The sequence below is a fragment of the Protopterus annectens genome, chromosome 11.part0, assembly GCF_019279795.1.
Source record: "Protopterus annectens isolate FY-2018-M chromosome 11.part0, PAN1.0, whole genome shotgun sequence".
NCBI lineage: Eukaryota > Metazoa > Chordata > Ceratodontiformes > Protopteridae > Protopterus > Protopterus annectens.
In genome coordinates, this window is record NC_056745.1 from 1047055589 (window position 1) to 1047078262 (window position 22674).

The window sequence follows — 22674 nt, forward strand, 5'->3', positions numbered from 1 at the left end:
TTTTGGTTAGAAAATAAACATCTTGAAAAATAGTTGGTAATTTTACAAAATGGACTATAAGTACTGCCTATCCCCTTTAACTATCTGCCCATTTGTTTTACCTCATGATTTCACGGGTATCTCTGTGAATGCCCTAGACTCATACCTCCCTCTCAACTGTCCAGATTTTTGCAGAATGTCCACATTTTTGCCTCATATTTCTGGTCTGTTCTTCATAAAATGTTTGATTTTTTGGCAAATCCCTAGGATGACCTGAGAAGTGCTGTTACTAAATAATGACATACATTTGTGTTTCAGACTTCAAATCCTTCAGAAATATTAATGTTAATCCTGTTATTCTAGCAACTTTCTAAGTTTATAAGAGCAGTATTTAAAATCTGTCCTATTTTCGGGCCTTTGCCCTCCATTCTGTCAGGCTTTGTCCAGACTTTTTGCACTAAGAGGTTGAGAGGTATGCAGGCTAGATTATTGTCTGCATAATGTGTACTAGAAAGGCGTAACATTTTATTTTGCAGTTTAGTCTGCTTATACTTGCACTTACATTGTTGGTAATCCTTCATATGACAGAAATATTTTTTCTGCAATACAAAATCTCCTTTCTGCTATTTATTTAAGCGAAACAATCCCACCCATTGTGTAACAATGGATTCTCTCTTCTCTTGTTTCAGAAAAGCAGTCTTCATCAATGTCATGTGGGTAACTGGCCCTGCTTCAGCTGATACAGAGGCCGTGTAAACATCTGACAAGCATTACAACCAACTATGAGCCAGTAAGGGAATTCAAAACAGGGTGATCCTGTTCCAGGATATACAACCGAAGAAGAAAACAAGCCTTCATTGTTGCTGCTACTGCTTCAGGGCTGTGGAATTTGTACCAACCAATATTAAAGTATCACATCTTAATATGCCCTCAGAGCTACATTTAGGAAACAGCTGCTTGAAATAAGCAAATATGCATGTACAGCAATAACTCGAATGTGTGCATAATTATTTTCTGTACAATCTGAGTCTAGCAGCAGTCCAATTTGCAAATGCTGAATGTATCTATACCATCACTGCAAACATTACAACACACACTACACAAGCTTATTCAGATTACTGACTGATAAATGGGGTCCCTTGTAGAATTCTATGGACTGTAATTCTCATTCACAGAGTTCACAGGGTATAACAATGAATATGAAGAAGTGTATATTAAGTCCAAGGTTGCATTATTTCAAAGTACTCCTCCAACCTGGAGGTACAGTGACCACAAAGGTGATATACATATATCTATGGTGCACAGGCTGTGATGATTGGGCATATAAACCCCATTGCCACAAATATGTCACAGGCAATGTCCACACTGTTGCAAGCTAAAGAAATGTCACACTGTACAGCTGAAAATCAGAGTTATAATACATGGAACTTCTTGGATTTCATCAACTTCAGATTATTATTTTGCGTGCGCACACACAAACACACACACACACACACACACACACACACACACACACACATACACAGATATATTTATATATACATACAGTATTTTCCAGAAAAGAGAAAGTTAAATCTACTACTATATTTTCTCCCAATTCACAATAATACTGCCCTTAGATAGACAGACATGTCCAATAAGTCAAAAATCACAAAATACTGTTTCCCTTTAAATATCTGAATGGCAACATTTAGCTCAGAGCAGCCCGTCATCAACAAGTAGATACCAGTGGTCTCTACAGTAGAGTTAATGTACAAACTCTTAAGCTCATAAACAAATAAAACACCAACCACAATAATTTAAAATTTAATTAGTAAAGTTGAAATAAATAAGAAAGTTTTCCACTTGAAAAGTAAATGTAAATAAGAATTATTTTGTGAAAGAAATAAACACTACTGATTAGACTGATGATGTACATTAAACTCTAGCAACTAGTTTAGTTCCTAACTGATTTTAACAATAAAACAGCCAACCGTGTCTTTTCTGTCACTAGTTTTCAATATCAGAAAAGACCCTGCAAAATTCTTATCAGCTCTGTTTCTTTGTGTATCCTTCAGAAGGAAAATCTGGCAAGTCTTTCTCATGATGTTCTGTCTCTCTGTATGTATATGAGTCCCCTCCCATGCAGGATTTCCTATTGGCTTCAGTTTTTAATTTTGAAAGATGCTTTTTTGTTTCTGCAACTACAAACTTCTGAGAGGTTAAAGGGTCCCAGAAAGGTAACATCCCTTGACCTAGTAGAACGTCCTCAAGAAAAATTAGGCATCTACCACTGCAGATGTGTCCACAACAAGAGTTAGTTTCACATTCAAAATGCAGTACATTCCTGTTTTAGCAACTGCACAATTTTCAAGCAGTGCATTATTTTTACTTCTATCTTCTTAAGAGTTGTTCACATTTTTCTTAATTTAATACAGCTTTAGTACAACCACGTTCACTTTCTCTGCGTTTCATAGGTTCATAGGTTGGTACTAGGCCATCAGCCCTAGGGCCTATACAAGCCTAACCATAACAATTCCCTGGCTATTTCTTCCCACACTATTTACTTCCCTGGACCCCTGTCCCATCCAATCGTCAAGGTTCCTTTTGAAGAGGGCCAAAGAGGCACTCTGCTTGACATGTATGGGCAATCTATTCCAGAGTCTTGGGGAGTCTCTGGGTCAGGAACCTATCCCTCCAGCATGCTTTGTTTATTGTGATGACAAAGTTTAGATCCCTGGAGCATGTGGCTCAGAGAGATTGGGATTTCTTTAAGTGTAGCATGTCCAGCAGCTCTGGGTTTCACATGGCCTTGTATGTTAAGCAGAGATCGCCTCTGAGTAGACGATATGCGACAAGAGTATAGCTGGAGTTTTTAAGGCGGTCAGCGTAGGGCATCTGCTTTAGGCCTGTGATTCTTTAAGTGAGGTATTTCTGCGGCCTTTCCAGTTGTTGCAGATGTCTTGAGAGGTACATACCAAACGGGGCATTGTATTCCATAATGGGTCTAATGAGGGATGAGTACAGTGGGACAATGACCTCCTTTTTTCTGGATGAAAAGCCCTTAGTGATGAGGTGTGCCACATAGAAGGATTTCCTGACTGTTGTGGTGATGTGGTTATCGAAGGTGAGACCACTGTCCACCTGTGTCCCTAAGTCTCTTATCACACTTTCGGTGTTTAGTGCACTGCCACCTATATGGTAATTCACAGATACATGCTTTTCCCCAAAGGGGATAACTATACATTTCTTGGCATTGAACTTGAGCCCATGGCTCTGGCACCAAACATCTGTTTCTCTAAGGCATCTGTTTCACTTATGAAATAACCATTTTATTTTCCCCAGCTTATTATAGCTTTTCTCGGGGTCTTGTCCTTCTTCAAAAATGTTGATTACCTGCACTGGACCTCCGGAAAGCTACTTTTTATCTACCATAGCTTTAGACTGGCAGCATTCATTAGAATTCAAGTATTAAAATGTATTTTGTAAGTCAAAATAAGCACAGTAAATAACTGTTATTCTGCTATTTTTTTAAAGTACTTTACAATGTGTCTGTAACCACTTATATTACATTATGTACTATCAGCAATGTTTTTTTCCATCTTGCTGTTATCTTTTACATTGGACTAATCAATTCTGCCCACATTGTTTCTTTGCTGATATATATATATATATATATATATATATATATATATATATATATATATATATATATATATATATATATATATATATATAATTATTTATTTATTTTACATCTGGTTAGAACAAGTCCTTTTTTTAGCAGAGGCCCAGGGAAACAGCTCCACATATAACATACATTAATAAAGTCCACTTACACAGTTACAGAAATATAACTTTACACAGCTTACATCAAATAAAACTAGAATGATAGCAAAAAAAAACACTATACAAATTGCAATGCCTTCATCAGTGCCTTCATCTGTGCATTGGCTGAGAGTAGGCTTGAAAAATAGTACATTATACAGGTGTGAAGAAGAAACACCTTAGACTGCACAATAGAATAATATTCAGTGTGATATATTATTACAATAGTCTAAAGTGTATATCAATTGTCTAAGCCTAGAAGGGTCATTTATTACTGAGGAAGAGAGAGGTATGAGGGAAAAAAACTTACAAGATAAAGAGAAGTCCACTGACTGACAGCATTGTAGGCAACAACATGGTAGGAGAGTTTTCTTTGGGTGAGTGAGAAGGAGATGGAGTTAGGCTAGCCTGGGGGAGTTACAGTTACAGATCCAGTTAGTTTGGAGGTATGTTTTTAGAGCTTTCCTAAACTGGGCTAAGGATGTCTTGGCTGATATATTAGTAGGCACAGTATTCCATTTCTGGCTATAAAATGTGAATAGAGAGAGAGAGATTTGAATATATATATATATATATATATATATATATATATATATATATATATATATATATATATATAAATATAAATATGTGAAATTATGACAGTATTCATACTTGCTGGAAGTATAACAGTTAAGCTCTCTTGAGCTGTACTTGATGGGCGTCTTTTATCATTGTTGTTGTATTACTCATTACGTAAGTTTTAAGATGAAATATGTCCTTAGCCTGTATATAATTTGGTTTTGCAAGTATTAATGTAAACATGAACACGTAGTATTAGATGTCTAAAAGTATGTCTAGGATGATTCTGGAGAAACACCTGCAGGCATCATTAAGGGTTAATAGTTTAAAAGTAAGTGCTATAATTTACTATTTTGGTGTTGGAATTTCTCTTCATTTTTTAAACACTTGTACTAGCAACGCTTTGGTGCAGCGGTAGCATTGTTACCTCACAGCAAGAGGTTCTCCCGTTTGATTCTCGGCTGGAATGTGGGGAGTGCCTTCTGTGTGGAGTCTGCATGTCCTCCCCATGGTTGGATGGGCATTCAAAAGACATGCGTACATGGGCTGCCTTGGTTGAACGCCAAGCTGGCACCTCGGTGTTCGTGAAAATCTACTGCCAGTCATTAGTGGACCGGAGTTCCGCTGTGGCGACCCCTAACTGGGAAAAAGCCAAAAGACAAAAACAACTAGCAAATTATTTTGTTTCATTTTTGTCTCAAATGATTTAATGTTGCACTTGCATATGTTACGTAGTATTATTGTAATGCCTTACTTGTCAACATATATGCACTGAATGTTTTTATTTTTTAACTTGATGTCTTCATTATAGTGCACCCTAGTAAAAAGGCTAATTTTCAAAAATATTTCCATAAAAAATGCTTACATAAATGAAATATGTTAAGCCAAGGCAGAAAAACTGACAGGAAGATTTGTTTTAATTACATCTCATCGCTTTAATGAAAAAAAAAAAAACAGCAGATTAGTGTGTGGGTGGTGCCTAAAGTCACATCAGGAATTTAAAGGAAGAATCATATTCATACGCCACAGTCCTAATGAGAACAAGATTTATTCAGAATGAAAAAAAAGTCTTTCATGTCGTCAGTGCTGATGATAATTATTGATAACTACTCTGCCAGAAACCACCCAAGGCAGAGAATTATGTGTATGGTTGGACACAACACACGCTTTTGTCCAAATATAAATACTAATATGTGTTCCCATGACAATGATACTTATACATTCTTGGCTGCAAAATGATTACTAATGCAATTGTCTTTGAAAAGCATTCAAAAGGTGCCTTTAGTAAAATCATGTTTAAATGCTGTATTTGTATTTTTCACCTTCCTGGAGTGGCTTAAAATTTATAATAAAAAAATAAAACTATACATTACTGCAAATATGAATGTTTGGAAAACTCTCTTTTCTACTCAAAATGAATATTTATGGTTTAGAGATAACAGGAATTTTAGCATTTGCAAGGAGAGTTTGAAAACATCTAAGTAATATAAAATCTCCACTACTGAAATGGCTTTTAAAGTCTATTATTCAAATTCCATTTTTTCTAAAGTTTTTTTTTTTCGATATTCCATCTAAATACTGCCTCATTCTTTATTTTACAAACTTTGCAAAAAATAATTTAACATTAATGACAGTCTAATATGAAGAATTTAATATTGTATGTGCTATGTTAAAACTGTTGTAATGACTACAAGCTGATGTTTAAATTAAAGAGAAGTATAAGGAATGATAATTATGAAATTAATGATGCAAAAAAATGCTACTACACTTAAAAGAATCATAATAAAACTATACGGAAAACTATGTTCTGTTGCATTCTTTAAATTATATTTTTAATTTGCAAACTTCAAACTCCATTGTTTGTTTAAAACGCACAGTGATGGCCAGTAAGCCTGAAACTTGTGTAACTTACTCCTGCCCCTGACTGCAGAGCATTGAAAACAATGTGTCACTGCCATACTCTGGTACCATAACAGATGCCAACAGTGCATTTAATGGTAGCCATACAAATGGCACTATGTGTGCTACAGACAAGTATTTTGAGGACACATGCATGTAGTTGTACAATGTGTGCACATGTAGTGTAAGCCTGCATAGTGCATCACAGTGCCACTACAGCTATGGCCTGTGTCCTTAAATTTGAGACCTCATGTATATTTATACATAACTTACTGAATAAATGTATGTTTATGTTTAAAAGGCAGTAACGGGTTAGTTACAGCTACCTACCAAGGGACAAGTATAGCCAGCTCAAGGGATGATCATATCAGTAACAGGTTAGTTACAGCTACCTACTAAGAGGATAAGTATAGCCAGGTCCAAGGATGATCATATCATTAACAGGTTAGTTACAGCTACTTACCAAGAGGATAAGTATAGCCAGGTCCAAGGATGACCATATCAGTAACGGGTTAGTTACAGCTACCTACCAAGAGGATAAGTATAGCCAGGTCCAAGGATGATCATATCAGTAACGGGTTAGTTACAGCTACCTACCAAGGGGATAAGTATAGCCAGGTCCAAGGATGACCACATCAGTAACAGGTTAGTTACAGCTACCTACCAAGAGGATAAGTATAGCCAGGTTCAGGGATGATCATATCAGTAACAGGTTAGTTACAGCTACCTACCAAGAGGATAAGTATAGCCAGGTCCAAGGATAATCACATCAGTAACGGGTTAGTCACAGCTACCTACTAAGGGGATAAGTATAGCCAGGTCCAGGGGCAATCATATCAGTAATGGGTTAGTTACAGCTACCTACCAAGGGGATAAGCATAGCCAGGTTCAGGGATGATCATACCAGTAACATGTTAGTTACAGCTACCTACCGAGAGGATAAGTATAGCCAGGTCCAAGGATGATCATATCATTAACGGGTTAGTTTAATATTAGTTAGTTACTTTAATATTGATTGGAACATATGCAAACAAACTAATCCATCTACCATTATTAACCTGCACGGATTCCATCAAACCATTAACTCCACAACTAGAACAAATAAAAACAATAACAAAGAAACCATTCTCGACTGGATCTTGACTAATAGTCCCCAACAAATGTATTCAACAGGTACCCTCCCAGACGACCTTAGCGACCACTCTCTCACATACATCATTAGGCACAAAACTCATCTAACAACACCTCCCCTAATTCTCTCATCTCGCAGCAAAAACATTTTAACCTTCAGCAGTTTCAAAATGAACTCAGCTTGATTAACTGGTCACCTCTAAAACTCTCCCAATAGATGAAGCTGTTAACCACTTTAATAATACCTTTCTTACTATTCTCGATCATCATGCCCCATCCGTTCTATACGAATGAAATCTAAGACAGCTCAATGGCTAACAACCAACACCAAACAACTTATCCTTAGTAAGAATAAAGCTTGGACTAAATGGAGAACCACGAAAGACTCTTTTGATCACCTTAGCTTCAAACAAAAAGGAACAAGACTAAGCTTGCTATCAAACAAGATAAAAGGAACTATTACACCAAGCTACAGCAATCCTCCCACTGCCAACCACAAAAATTTTGGAAATCAATTAACTCACTACTATCCCCTGGCAAGGTTGAAACCCCCAACCCACTAGGCTCCTGCCCTGACTCTTCCCTAACAACAGCTAACGCATTCAATAACTTCTTTACTTCAACCATACTTAAACTGGCCAACCAACAAAGCCCTGACCCCTCTTTACTAGGTAATACTAACTGCACTCCACCTCTATTTCAACTTAAACCCATACCTACTTCCTATATTCTTAATTTACTTCAGAAACTCAAACCCTCAACCCCCTCAGCTGACAAATTGCCAGCGGAATGTCTCCAGCTAGGTGCTAAAGCTATTGCCTACCCTATCTCTATTCTAATCAACAGAACCATAAAAGAAAGTACTATACCCTCACTCTGGAAAATCTCCCACATCATCCCTCTCTTCAAAGGGGGCGATTCATTTGAGTACTCGAACTACCGCCCTATAGCACTGTTATCTCTTATTGCTAAAATAATGGAGAAATGCATCCACAAACAGCTTTTAAATCACCTCCTATCTAATAACCTTCTAGCTACTTGCCAACATGGCTTTTGTCCCTACCATAGCACCACAACAGCCTTATTATCCTTCATAGACTCCATTAATATAAACCGGAATAACAATCTTCTTTCATCTGCATTCTTTGTAGACCTGTCAAAAGCCTTTGACATGGTGAATCACCAACTCCTCCTACATTGTTTAAAATCTCTCTCTCTCAATAATCTTGCTTTAAGCTGGTTTACTTCCTATCTTCAGAATCGGAAACAAGCTGTTTTATGGAACAACAATCTTTCCGAACTTCTCCCTACCACTTTAGGAGTACCTCAGGGCTCCATCTTAGGTCCTCTTTTATTTTCCATCTTTATTAACGACCTGTATCTAGCCACCCCACTAACTACTTGCATTCAGTACGCCCGATGACACCACCATCATCTGCTCTGCCACAACCCAAGCTGACCTCCACTCACTTACTCAAAAAACTTTTACCACCATAGAACAATGGTTCTCCAATCACTGCCTTCTCTTAAACCCTAAGAAAACTAAACTTCTCCTCTTCTCACCCACACACCTGTCTCCCCCTATTAGTTTCACACTTACTTCTAACAATGGCACCTTATCTCTTCTGACCAAACAACCAAACTTCTAGGAGTTACTATCGACAACCTACTAAAATTTGATTTTCATATCAACTCTATCATAAAAGCAACTAACAAAAAATTAGGTTCTCTCTACAGAATCAAATCTTTCTTAACTCCTGAAGCAAGAACTACCATAGCCAGAACATATCTTATCTCTACTCTACTATATGCATCCCCCATATATACTAATCTTTCTAAACATAACATCAATAGGCTTACAACAGCCTATAACAACATTGCCAAATTTGCCACTGCCTCTCCATATAAAACACATCACTGCCTGAACCTCCTTAACCTAGGGTGGCTGGAGTTACCTCACCTAATTCAATACTATCAGCTTACAACTGCCCATAAAGCCCTTCACCACCCAGAAAAGATACCAATGCTCTCCACCCTGATAAAACCCTATAACAACCTAAAAACCCTACGCTCTTCCAATAAAATACTGATTCAAACCTCTCTATCAAAGAATACAGCAGGTGACTCTATATTTTCCAACTCAGTTGGTAAAATTTGGAATCAACTTCCTACAGACCTCTTAGCCCAAACTTCTATCACACTATTTAAAACTCAACTGAAACATTTTCTAACCAATCACTGGCTTTGCTCTTGCAATAACCCTAGCTGATCACGTACCTCCTACCTTCTCCTGCATCCTTTGCACTGTCTCCCAACTCTATTTCTCCATTTTATTTTTCATCTCTACCTATGAAATTGACTCCCTCAACTTCAAACTAAAACTTTCTAGTAACTCTATCTTTTGCTTTTAAACTACTTAATTATTTCTGTCTCACATTTTATATACCTGTACTGAAGAAATTTGATAGTCTCTGTTTTCACCTCTTGAACTTACTGAAAAGATAGCCTAAATGCCTGTTTTAGTTGCGTCTTAAATTCCCTATGTAATTATGAATGCCTGTTTTAGTTGAATCTCAAATTACCTATGTACTTTGACCTGTACTGTAGAAATTTGATAGTCTCTGTATTCACCTTTTTGAACTTACTGAAAGGAAAGCCTATATGCCTGTTTTACTTGTGTCTTAATTCCCTATGTAATTTTAAATGCCTGTTTTAGTTGTGTCTTAAATTACCTATGTACTTTGAATGTATTTTTGTTATTATGCATTAGATAGTGGAGCTTTTCTCCTCGGGCCTCCACTGAAAATGGACATGTATCCAGTTGGACTAGCCCGGTTAACAAATGTAAAATAAAATAAAAATAAATAAAAATAAATAAAAATAAGTATAGCCAGGTTCAAGGATGATCATATCAGTAACGGGTTAGTTACAGCTACCTACCAAGGGGATAAGTATAGCCAGGTCCAAGGATGACCACATTAGTAACAGGTTAGTTACAGCTACCTACCAAGAGGATAAGAATAGCCAGGTTCGGGGATGATCATATCAGTAACATGTTAGTTACAGCTACCTACCAAGAGGATAAGTATAGCCAGGTCCAAGGATGATCACATCAGTAATGGGTTAGTTACAGCTACCTACCAAGGGGATAAGTATAGCCAGGTCCAGGGGCAATCATATCAGTAATGGGTTATTTACAGCTACCTACCAAGGGGATAAGCATAGCCAGGTTCAGGGATGATCATATCAGTAATGGGTTAGTTACAGCTACCTACCAAGGGGATAAGTATAGCCAGGTCCAGAGATGATCATATCAGTAATGGGTTAGTTACAGCTACCTACCAAGGGGATAAGCATAGCCAGGTTCAGGGATGATCATATCAGTAACGGGTTAGTTACAGCTACCTACCAAGGGGATAAGTATAGCCAGGTCCAGAGATGATCATATCAGTAATGGGTTAGTTACAGCTACCTACCAAGGGGATAAGCATAGCCAGGTTCAGGGATGATCATATCAGTAACGGGTTAGTTACAGCTACCTACCAAGGGGATATGTATACCCAGGTTCATGGATGATAGTATCAGTAATGGAATAGTTACAGCTACCTACCAAGAGAATAAGTATAGCCAGGTCCATGGATGATCATATCAGTAATGGGTTAGTTGCAGTTACCTACCAAGGGGATATGTATACCCAGGTTCAGGGATGATAATATCAGTAATGGAATAGTTACAGCTACCTACCAAGAGAATAAGTATAGCCAGGTCCAGGGCTGATCATATCAGTAATGGGCTAGTTACAGCTACCAACCAAGGGGATAAGTATAGCCAAGTCCAGGGATCATCATATTCACAAGCAGGGTTATGACACCTTTCAGGTTTGCATTCTGCATAAGAGTTCCCTCAGCATACTCATTCCAAGGCTAGCAATGCACCTTTCCAGTGAGGATAACAGTATAATTAGCTTGAGCCACACAACAGAATGTACTGCAGGTACACACATTAATTCCATCTGAGGGGATCCTTAATAAGCTAGCATAGCCACAGTTCTTTGGTCAGGTTTCCTAAACCTAAACAAAGTTTAACAAACATACCACTTTGCCTTCCTTTCTCACTCACAGCAACTGAGTGAACTGATGATGGCCAGATCTGTAATGGCCAGGAACAGGTGGCAGTACTATTGCTTGGGTTGGTGAGTTGGGCTGAACAACTGTACTGGTTTGTGGTTCAGTGTGCAGATGTCTAGGGGAAGGTATGTTGATGTGGTAAGCTGCATCATGGAGTACTGTTGCCATACTGTGACATGTGCTCAGTGTACAAACATCTAGAAGGATTCAGCACTATTCAAAGACATATGTCTTATGATAAGCATGGCAGACATCGGTCCAATCTCCTTTTATGAAATGTAATAACACTGTGACTGTGTACAAACAACAGTGCACAAAATTACTTGTGGGACTTAGCACAGTATTTATAAATCACTCAGCCTAACCTTTGATATCAGGCTGCAAGGTTTATTAGAATAAGTAGCTTCTTTAATTTATTTAGTCTAGATTTGGGGGTAATTTTTGAAAACTAATTTCTTACTTGTTTCAATTATTTGTCTTAGTTCCACTACTGCACCAAAGTTTGTTTGTTTTTTAAATTCACCTGCATAATTACATCTTAGCAGTATATACTCTGGAATGGAAAAGTTAATTATATTTATTTTATTTATTTAATTACTTATTCACATGTATTAATAAGGATAGAATTCAAGTTCAGTTCAATGTTACAGGTTTAGAATAAACAAGTTTTGTAAACAGTCACAGTATTTCTTTAAGAGAGAACATAAACAACAGTAAGACATAAACAAGAGTCTGCCACTGATGAGTAAGCAAGATAGATACAGTGGAGATAACAATATGTGAGAAGCTACATATAGAATCCCAATAAGATTTATTAGGGTCATTGAGGACAGCATTCCAACCTCTCTTCATAAATACATACTTTACTGCATCATGGTTCCCACTGCTAATGTCTAGGGAGGATGATTTATTCATTACTGAGTTTGGGTTTACTCTTGGGTAAAAGATAATGCTATCTAATCAGTTATGCGACTTAGAGATTTTGCAGCCCGGATGACCTGGTTTCCACCAGTGGACCCAGGCACTAGATCAACCAGCTAGAAGTAATGACAGTAAGTTGTTTATACTGGCTCACCCAGCTCTGGAGCTACAACTGACGGAAAGCTCAGAAATACTGCACTTAAAAATGGGACTCTGGGAGTGCAAACCCATCAAGGAGCACACACAATTGCTCTAGCCAGAGCTATAAATCTGAGGAAGCAAAGCATACATACACACAGTCCAGTATTGTTGTTATTTTACCATACTTTAAGATTAAAGGGATTACTGTTAAAAGCACACAGTGTAATCTATACTACCCCCTCACTTGATTATACCCGCAGTCCACAGTTCTTGCATTCTTCCCCGGTGTTCTAGAATGCAGTGGGCAACAAGATTATGGTATTGTGATCTGTGCTGATTAATGACATTACAACCATGGGTAATCATCAGAAAGATCTCAGATTTGTCAGTATTACAGCAGAGATACAATCACGCCTAGCTCCATTTGCTACTATTTTTCCAAACTGTACTGACTGATATGCTTCATTAATATTTTGGCATATTTACCTATCTGTTTTATCTTTTCAGTGTCTTGTTAGTTAAAATCTCCCACAACATCACTGACTTTATGTCTTGGAATTTTGTGAAGAAACCTTCAGGCTCTTTAGCAGATATAGATAGTGTATAGCAGGTTCTTCTAATATTACATTTACGGCTACAGATATTTACAGTGTGAACAATTTATATTCCTGGGTTGTTTTCTTGGCTTCTGGATTTTTCATCATCTTTTACAACTATTGAGTCACCACCACCACCTATTCCACTGGCTGTCCAATAATGGAAGAGAAGTACATCCTGGAATGTATGATATGCATTTTGGCTAGTTACGCCAGATTTCAGTAATGCCACAGACATTGACATCATTCAAGTGAAGGAAAACTTCAAACTCAACCATTTTATTGTTAAGACTTCCAACATTTTTCAAAGCTACGGTCTCCTCTGATTTCTTTGTCTTCTTTAGTTTTTGTTTTGGAATTTAGACATATCTAAAAAGACAATACAGACATGGAAAATCTCATGTCCAGTATTTGAAAGAGAGGTGAAATCCTTCAAGTGCAGAGCAATTTACCTGACTGCACATCTGATTCCAAGCTGACAGCCACTGAATCCATCCTCTGGGGCACCATACTTTTAGCCACTGATTGAATATTAAACTTTTGCCATGATGAGCTCATGCTGGGTGAAGTGGCTTAAAGATTTCTATAAGCAGATATGTGTTGTCATGCTTGCTAAGGAGTTCAACAAATGTCACCATATCCTCCTTAACATCCAAGAGAGAGGTTATCCTTAGACACTTTTAATCTAGTTGAGATGCTCCTAATTTTCGCTCCAGGCAAGCATAATACTGTCCCAAACTCCTTGCAAGGCGCGGTGAGGTATGCATACATTTTGCATGTAATGGAATCACCAATGTCTAGCATGTTTTTGGACCTGCCATGTAAAATATCTGCGTTATACACTTTCAGGTCTGGCTTGGTTTACTCTTAAATCTGTATGTGTTATTATCGTGGACTGCTATTTGTTGACATGTAGCTGTCTATGTTTAGTGGGAGGTTTAGGTTTACATAATGTGCAATTAAAACAAATCATTCTGCATTTTTCTTTACACTGCTTGGCCATGTTTTTGTTAAGTGTTTAACAGTTGCCTAAAGACTTAGTATAGATTTGCCCATATGTAATCCTTATATCACCAAAAAGGGGTCTATATTATGTGATCGAAAAATCTCTTCTTCGAATACATAATAATCGACACATATACAGTGAACGCTGTAAACCGTAAATGGCCACGTCCTCAAATTTTTTCCTTGGGAAAAAATTCAGTTGGTCGTTATCGGGAATTGCCCTTTTTTTTGATGTAGAGCAATCTTGGAGTTGGTATATTTAGTAAGGGGGTGTGGGGAGCACAGCCCCCCACATTGAGGGTTGTGGGAGGGTGAGGCCCCCCACTTGATTAGTGTTTTAAAGTTTGCTTTTTTATTTTACGGCCACATTCATTTTTTTCCTGAGGAAAAAATTTGACGATGTGGCCATTCGCGTTATACATATGTGTTGATTATTGTGTTCGAAGAAGAGATTCTTCGATCACATAATATAGACCCACTAAAAAGGCCATTAAGAGAAAGGAAATACTCATCTTCAATGTAAAAAAGCACATCAGTGGGCAACTTAACAAAAAAAAATGGTAAGAACTTAACACATTCTCTGGTAGATCTGGCTTGCAGCAAAAATATGCCTCACTTTTCTTGAGAATTCATGCTAATTATCTTACAGTGGTTGCGGAAAAGGGAATTCTCTAATATCTTACTAAGTAATTTCTGTCCACAACAGCCTCCTTTTTTACTTAACAGAAACTAAGGGCTACATTAAAATTCTCCTGAGTCAGTATCTGGATCATGCCAGGAAAAGCACTAAAGAATCTTCATACTTGCTTTACTAAACCCCTTGTTTCCATTCCATTCTTTTCAAACTGCCTAGCTCTACCAGGTCATACACATACTCTGGAATTAACGGACCACTGAAGTTTATATCAATCTTCTGGCATACCTTTATACTGTTCATATTTGTCAGACTGATAAGGAAACTTACACAATAACAGTTTGGGGAAGATGTAGAAAATGAGGCTTATGAACGCAATGCTGTATGGTTTCCAAAAACAATACAATATCTACAATTTGAACATTTACAGGTTCTGTTCTTATTGACTCCACATAGAAGCATTATTTATTGATCTGACAAAAGCATTTGATATGGTAGACCATAGTTAACTTTTCCATACCTTGTTAAAAACAGGTTATCATGGGTTTTCATGGGACAGTACAAATTGCCTTGAAAGACAGTAATTTAAAGTGAGTGAGATAAAGTGGAAAATCCACTCTTTTCTGCGCACATAATAAAAGGCATGCCACAAGTATCAGTTCTTGAATTTCATTTTTTTCTGTTTCTCTCACTTGAATTTCTCATATTCAGTCCATATTGCACCCAAATAATATAGCAGTGCACTTCTCTTTATTTACTAATATATTTCTGCTCTCGTACCAAACTCTAGTACAAAAAATTCTTCCATTTTATACACCTAATTTGTAAGAAAACAGCAGCTACTGAATTGCTTGAGGTCTTCTTTCTTTCTTTTCTCTGGTATTTGCTTTAAATAAGTGTGACAAAATTATTTTTGATACCTCCACTTGTCCTTAATATCTGAAGTATTTGTATAAAAGTACGATTCGTATGATTCTTCATACTTGTGTTATGTTTTTGGTTAATACAGGTCTGGATTGATTACAAAAACTGTCATTTGTGGTCTTAGGTTTCCACCTAATTGCAAAGAAAAAAAATAAGTAATTCTCTCAAACCAGTCTCAGGTCAGAAAGGACAACAACCAGGATGTTTAAGTTTTTTTTCCCCTAAGCTATAAGTGCAGCACAAGCAAACTGTTCACATCATCTCCTCACCCTTCTTTCATCTTTCAGATCACACTCATTTCAGTCCCAGCCCTTCACTGCACATTCCTTATACATCACTGCACATTCCTTATACATCACTGCACATTCCTTATACATCACTGCACATTCCTTATACATCACTGCACATTCCTTATACATCACTGCACATTCCTTATACAGTGATCAATATTTTTATGGACTCCTGGCTGGTGATGATATTAGGACAGTCTCATGAACCTGCACAGCTCCTGCAGGTGTTATACAGTTGCAAGTTATTGCATCCCATTTTTAGTGTCTCAACATAACTGTTATCAAAATAACTTAATCCATATATTGATCATCAAAATACATTTCTGAATAATTAAGGCATTTTTGGTTGAATGGGGTGATCCATAAATGGGTAGTGTTCTCATTTACTGCAGTCTGTCTTTTAGATAACTTATTAAACCGAGGCTCCATTAGCCTGAGTTGGCAGTAGCTCAAGTGGATACAAAAGATCCCATAACATTTATCAAAAAGATTAGGGAATGATTTATTATACTTGCATTTATTTTATACTATATAAAGAAACTTTACATCAAGTATTTGCACACTTATTTTTTACATTCGCACTGCGATGGTGGTGCTGCGGTAGCGTTGTCGCCTCACAATTAGACGCTGTCCTGTTCGATTCTCAGCTAAAGTGTCTTCTGTGTGGAGACATGCATGAATGGGCATACCTTCGTTGAAGGTTGTGCGTCAGGGATGGCAACTCGGCATGTAAAAATCTACTGCCAATCATTAGCGGAAAAGAGTTCCACTGTGGCGACCCCTAACCAGGAAAAGCCGAAAGACACAACAACAACTTAAAAAGTTATGAACAAAAACAAACTTAACTAAAACAGTTCTTGCTTGCATTCTTTTATATTTACTCTTTATCTCCCCAACCTTTCTTCCAAAACTATGTTCTTATTTCAGCTAAAACATTATCCTTGTCCATTTTCATGCTATATATAACAAATGCTCACCTCTTTTTTTCCACAGCACCCATATTGTTACAAACAGTACTTTATCCAGTTTATCAGAATCATATTTCTTTACTGTATCATACTTCTCATATAATATCATATTAATATTTATACACATAAATCCTTCCCATCTATATTCATTTTTACCAAAGTTGTTTATTCTTTTAGCATTCCAAAAATAATGTTTTGTTCTTTCTTCTTCACAACACTCAGCACATTTTCTTTCCTTCATCACCTTATATTTCATATTCCCTTTCACCAGTAACTTGTCTAATAAAATTCTCCACAAAAAAAAATCCTCTGCTTCATAAAACATTTCAAACCATTTTCTTCTGTCTTTTATTGCCCTTTCATCTTCTTTTAATCCCTTCCATGGGTAATCCAAAAAAAAATCCTTTTCCTTGTTTTTTTCCTTCCCTTACACTTCAACATTTTTCATATAGCAACTAACGTATCATTTCTTTTTGTCTTTTATTTACCTTTCTCATTACACAAAATAAATACAAAAATGCTAAATGCACCACTGGCTGTTTTAAATTCAAATCACATTTTACTTGTTTCCCTTTTATAAATGATCTGTCTTTTCACCTTTTCAGCCTTAAGCCCCAAATGAAGCTAAAAAAAGTCTATAATGGCTCTTTTTTCCTATTGTGTGGGAAACATATATAAGTCCTCTAAAGATGACATTTTTCCTAATATATATGTATTTTACTAAAATGTTAAATAAAAACTTTGCCACAAAGCTGACATTTTTTTTCAGTATCTCTCTCTTCTTTGACCTTCATGCAACCAAATTTCACTCCCAAAAGGTTTATTTTCTTTCTTGTGAAATATATTCCATTTATTTTTTATCTCACCAAATTCCTTACATTTCATTTTGTTTAACTGCAGTCTGGTGTTATTAACATCATTTCGATTATTTTGTTATTAGAACTAAATCATCTGCAATAGGTCACACATATTGGAAATATACCATTTCCTTCCATTTCATATCTTCCCTCCTTCATGATATATGGGCATGTCTGTGTTACTGCATTTATTACTAATACAAATACGCACATACACATGGGGCAACCCTGTTTTATTCCTCTCTTAATACTTATGTTTCCCATGCATCCATTTACCATAACTTTACCCATGAATTTTCATAATATTTTTTATTACATTAATATTTTTTTCTCTGCTGTGATATGTCTCTAAAATCTGCAACATTGTTTCATGGCTCACTTTATCACAGGCTTTAGCTACGTTACATACTGTCACTCTTACTTCTTTGTTTTGTTTTTTGTTTTTTTTCAGTATCATCTTTACTACATCTTTTACTCTAATTAACATGTCTTTCACCTCTCATCCTTTTATACCAGAAATCCCTTCTCCTATGACCTCATCCAATACTTTATCCATCCTTTTTACAGCAGTTTCATCAATATTTTATAGCCAATATCCCCTAGTGTTATAGATGTCCATTTTTTTATATTTTCTTTCATCCTTTTTCTATATTAATTTTTATCACTCTACTGCACCTTCTTCCATTATACCTTAAAAAAATAAAAGACAGAAAAACTAGTAGTCTAAAATCTTCTTTGCTGAGCTCAGTCACAATAATTTCCAAAAATCATGAAACCCATGTAGTATTCTAAAGCAGCTCCTTCATCCAATCTTTCAGTGTTTATCTTTCATCTTTATTCATTTCCTTATAATAATCAGAATTTACTCCATCTAATCCTGGTGATGATTTATTCTTACCTTCTTTTATCACCTTCTCTAGTTCTATTGTTATATCATTTTCTAAAAAATCCTCACTTTTTCACATTTTTTTATTTCTATTCTTCTTACCCATCCATGTCCTCTTTTTTCATAAATTTTCTCTAAAAGATGTCTCCCACTGCTATAACTTCTTCTTGCTTGTTTTGTGTCTCCTTTGCCACCATCTAAGATAGCATCTCTTTTGTACTTCCCTTTATAAATAAGGGGAAACCTCCTCTTTCTTTCCTTTCAGAAAAAAAAAACTTTGCCTATTTAACATCATTTTTGCTTTTTCTCTACTCTTTTCATACATCTGTTTTCTATTTCCCTTAAATGTCACTTCCTTATTCTCTTTCTCATACCTCCATAACATTTCTTTACATTTCATCATGTTTCCTTTTTTTTACTGTTTTCACTTATAAATATATTTTATACTTCTGCTTATACACTACCCACCACAGTGTACTGGTTCATTAAATCTACCAGCACTTGTATTTGCAGTCCTCCATTCTCCAACTCTGTTACAGTAATTTTATATACTTTTCTTTCCTACAGCAAGTTTTCTCCTGCTCCTCTTTTCAGCTCTGGTGCACTCGTCTCCATCTTGGAATTCCCTGAACTGAAGTAGCAGCCATCTGGCACTACCTAGCAACTATAGGCAGTGTGTCATTTCCTCACTTCTAAAGAGTAGTGGGAAGATCTCTGGTGTCCTGGCCAAATTTCTTCTAATCAGAATGAATACCATCTCTGGTCTCCCCTGAAAAGAAGACATTGGCCTAGTGGGACTAACCTGGCCAACAAAGTGTAAATAAATAAAATAAATAAATATTTATGTATAATTAAGGCAGTTTGAGGTTGAACATGTTGATTGAGTGGAGAGGCATATATACTGCAAGCTTTCTCTTATTCTCAGTGTCAGAAAAAAAAACTATAGCAAAGACAGAAAAGTCATACCTCTCTGCTTGAAGCAAATTTATCTATTCTGTTATCACTTATGGGACTGATGAAAACTACACTCCAGTAAAATCTATTTATTCTAAGCAATATGAATGCCAACTGGTATCCACAAAGAAACACACTCACAGCATTCAAGACCCATGTCCAAATGACTTCTCATCTCTAACAGAACAGATCTGTGTACTGGCAGGGGTCCAGTTATAAAATAAGTTTTTTTCTCCAGCTGAATCAGTTTTGCAAAAGCTAGCTGACTATGACTGGTTATTATTTTTTATTTTAAAGGAGCACATAGTAATCTGCTGATATTTTTTAGAATGCACATAAATTTGTTTTCACGTGTAGAGTCTTTATGAAAAAACTCTCTCAGGAAAAAAAAAAAAACATTTTAGCTCATACCTCTATATATTCTAACACTCATTTTGCCCTGTTGTACCTGTGTGAAAATGTTTCTAGAAATCCCAGAAATGGATGGTAACATCTCAGTTTGGGATATTACAAGGAGAGAAGCAAAGGCTAAGCTAAACATAAAAGATAATGCATGTGGTACATAACAACATGTCTCACTTTCATTCATATCAAGGTAGCTTACAAATTCTTACAAAACTAGAGGTTCACTACAAATTAAGAACTTGTAGAGATTGCATTTTAAGTTGCAATATGAGTTGATATATATTAATAGAAAAGAAAACAAACAATAGTAACAGTTTTCATTATTATTATTTCAGTGCAATGTAAACATAAATTTTCATATTAACAATTTTAATTCACTCACGCATTAGATAAATTACTCAGTTCTTTCCTTACCAAAGCTGGACTATGGTCAAACAGGACCCTAGAGAAGGTAATAGTTCAGGGTCCCAAACACACAGCAGCCCCATCACCACTACCATGCTGGTGTCCCATTACTTGGCGATTTCTCTCCAGTTATGATAAACACTGTTCATAACTGTCAGTGTCTGTACTGTTTTCTTTTTTTACTTCTACAATGATTAGAGATATTTAAAACTTTTAATTCAAATTTTACAGCACAAACACTTAACAATACAGTCTAACAACGAAAGCAGACTTAGCATGAACAATAAGCTTTTCTGCCCTTGAAACTCACATGCAATGAAGCCCAGATTCAAAGAAAATGCATCTGGCCAGTGGCAGATTGTTTACCTTTGATCTAATTTTAAACCACAGGCCCCTTGCACACATTTTAGGATCATGCCTACAAGCAAGTGTTCTTTGGTACACCATCTTAATTGTATTAAACTATATTCCTTGTATAATACAGCACCACTTGTTAAAGAGTGTTTTAAATGTGTAGGTTTGAACATTTTTCCAGTAAGCAACAAAACAAAATGTATGGACCGATAATGACAAAGCTATCCATTACAGAATATTTCAACCACAAAAAGCCCCTCAAACTTATGACACCTCAATCTAACAATATCAGTCAATATACATAATCTCTGCAAAAGTAAAAGTCATCTGAATAATTCCACATTAAAGAGAGCTATAATTAATGAACGGGTTGCTGCTGGCAAACAATTTTACATTTCAGTATTTCATGTGCAAATTAAGTGTCTGCAGCCCTTGAAGAATAAATTGCTTATGTTACATTTAAAAAAAATAGTAAGCTGGTAGCATTGCATTACTGAATGGCTGTCAAACTGGCCACAGGTTCATAGTTACTAGGCATCTCATCCAAAGGTGGACACTCTCAGGAGTAAAGCACCCCAATCCTCCCTTAAAGGGCACAGCAATATCAGCACTCCATCTATATAGTCTGGGTGTATAGCACATAGCCTTCTGCATCAAAGGCAAGTAAGTTACCTGTTATGCTAATAACACTGCTTTCAAATGTTATAGTACAAACACTGATGATGGCCATTTGCTAAATAAAACAGTTACACACTGAAAACAGACTTAGCAAGAGCAACAATAAACTTGTCTTCCCGTGAAATTCAACAGTCCTTGAAAATGCACTGGAACTCAACATTCTTTGAAAATGCACAGAAACTCAACAGTCCTTGAAAATGCCCCTGGCGATGACAGTTTGGTAGCTGATGTAGAGAATTCAGGCTCTAATCTCCTAACATTAGGGTACAGGGTTTGGGCCTGAATAAGTTAACCAACTGCTATCCCTAACTGGGGCATTTTATTTATGCACACAGTCTCACACACACATCTCTAGCCTGTTCCATTCTCTGTGTTCACTCATAATTCTCCATAAAAATCTTGCACCTACTCATCTCTTTCAATTGAATGGCAAAAGCAAAAATCCCACCCTCTGTTCCAGTGTTTAAATCTGCATGTGATGCATGCACAGATGCTACTAAGGATGCATTGTGTGTGCATCCTTAAAAAGAAAGCAAGTTTTATAGTAGCCCCACCCCAGACCAATGGGCCCCACCCCCACAAGCCAGCAGACCCTAGCAACTGCCTAGGTTACATAGCGCTGGATCTGGCTCTGATCCTTCCCTTAAACCTCCCTCTTCTCATAAGCACTATGCTGCATGCATTATTCCCACATATTTGTTCCTTCCCTTTTCTAATGATCCCACCTCCAGTTCTTTTATCTCCTTTACAATGTTTAAAACTTCTATTATGGTTGGTCTAGGTTTTGATTTCCAGTTTCTAGTAATTGTTCTTTTTTTACCATCATTAGCATTAACTGTAGTACGGCCTCACTACATCTAGGCAATTTCTATCCTATGTTCCAGCACAAAAGAATCATTTCTTCAGTTAAGGCTTTCTTACACCCCTTTATCTATATTTCCTCCTTCCTTATCTCATCTTGTCATCCCCTTACTTACTACCTGTCATTCACCCCACTTCCCTCTTTTCTTTGTATCTCTCTCACAAGTCTCCTTTCTACTCCTCTTCCCTCTACATGCCTCTCTCACCTTTTCTCTGTCTTGTCCCTGTAGTATCCTTTCTTGCAACTATTCCCACTTGTCTATTTTAATGGCTTCATACCTGTTTACATAA

The 22674-nt window shown here is 36.6% G+C and overlaps 1 protein-coding gene and 1 long non-coding RNA gene across 2 annotated transcripts in view; one reads left to right on the top strand and one right to left on the bottom strand.

The window, feature by feature from the left end:
* LOC122815690 overlaps positions 1-1929 on the top strand; it is a 402356-nt gene extending 400427 nt beyond the window's left edge. The window contains exon 4 of the long non-coding RNA XR_006366986.1: positions 669-1929. This is a non-coding gene — a long non-coding RNA (uncharacterized LOC122815690). The remainder of the gene's footprint in view (positions 1-668) is intronic.
* Positions 1-22674, bottom strand: part of LOC122815689 (copine-8) — a 3116673-nt gene that overhangs the window by 3083039 nt on the left and 10960 nt on the right. The window lies entirely within an intron of this gene.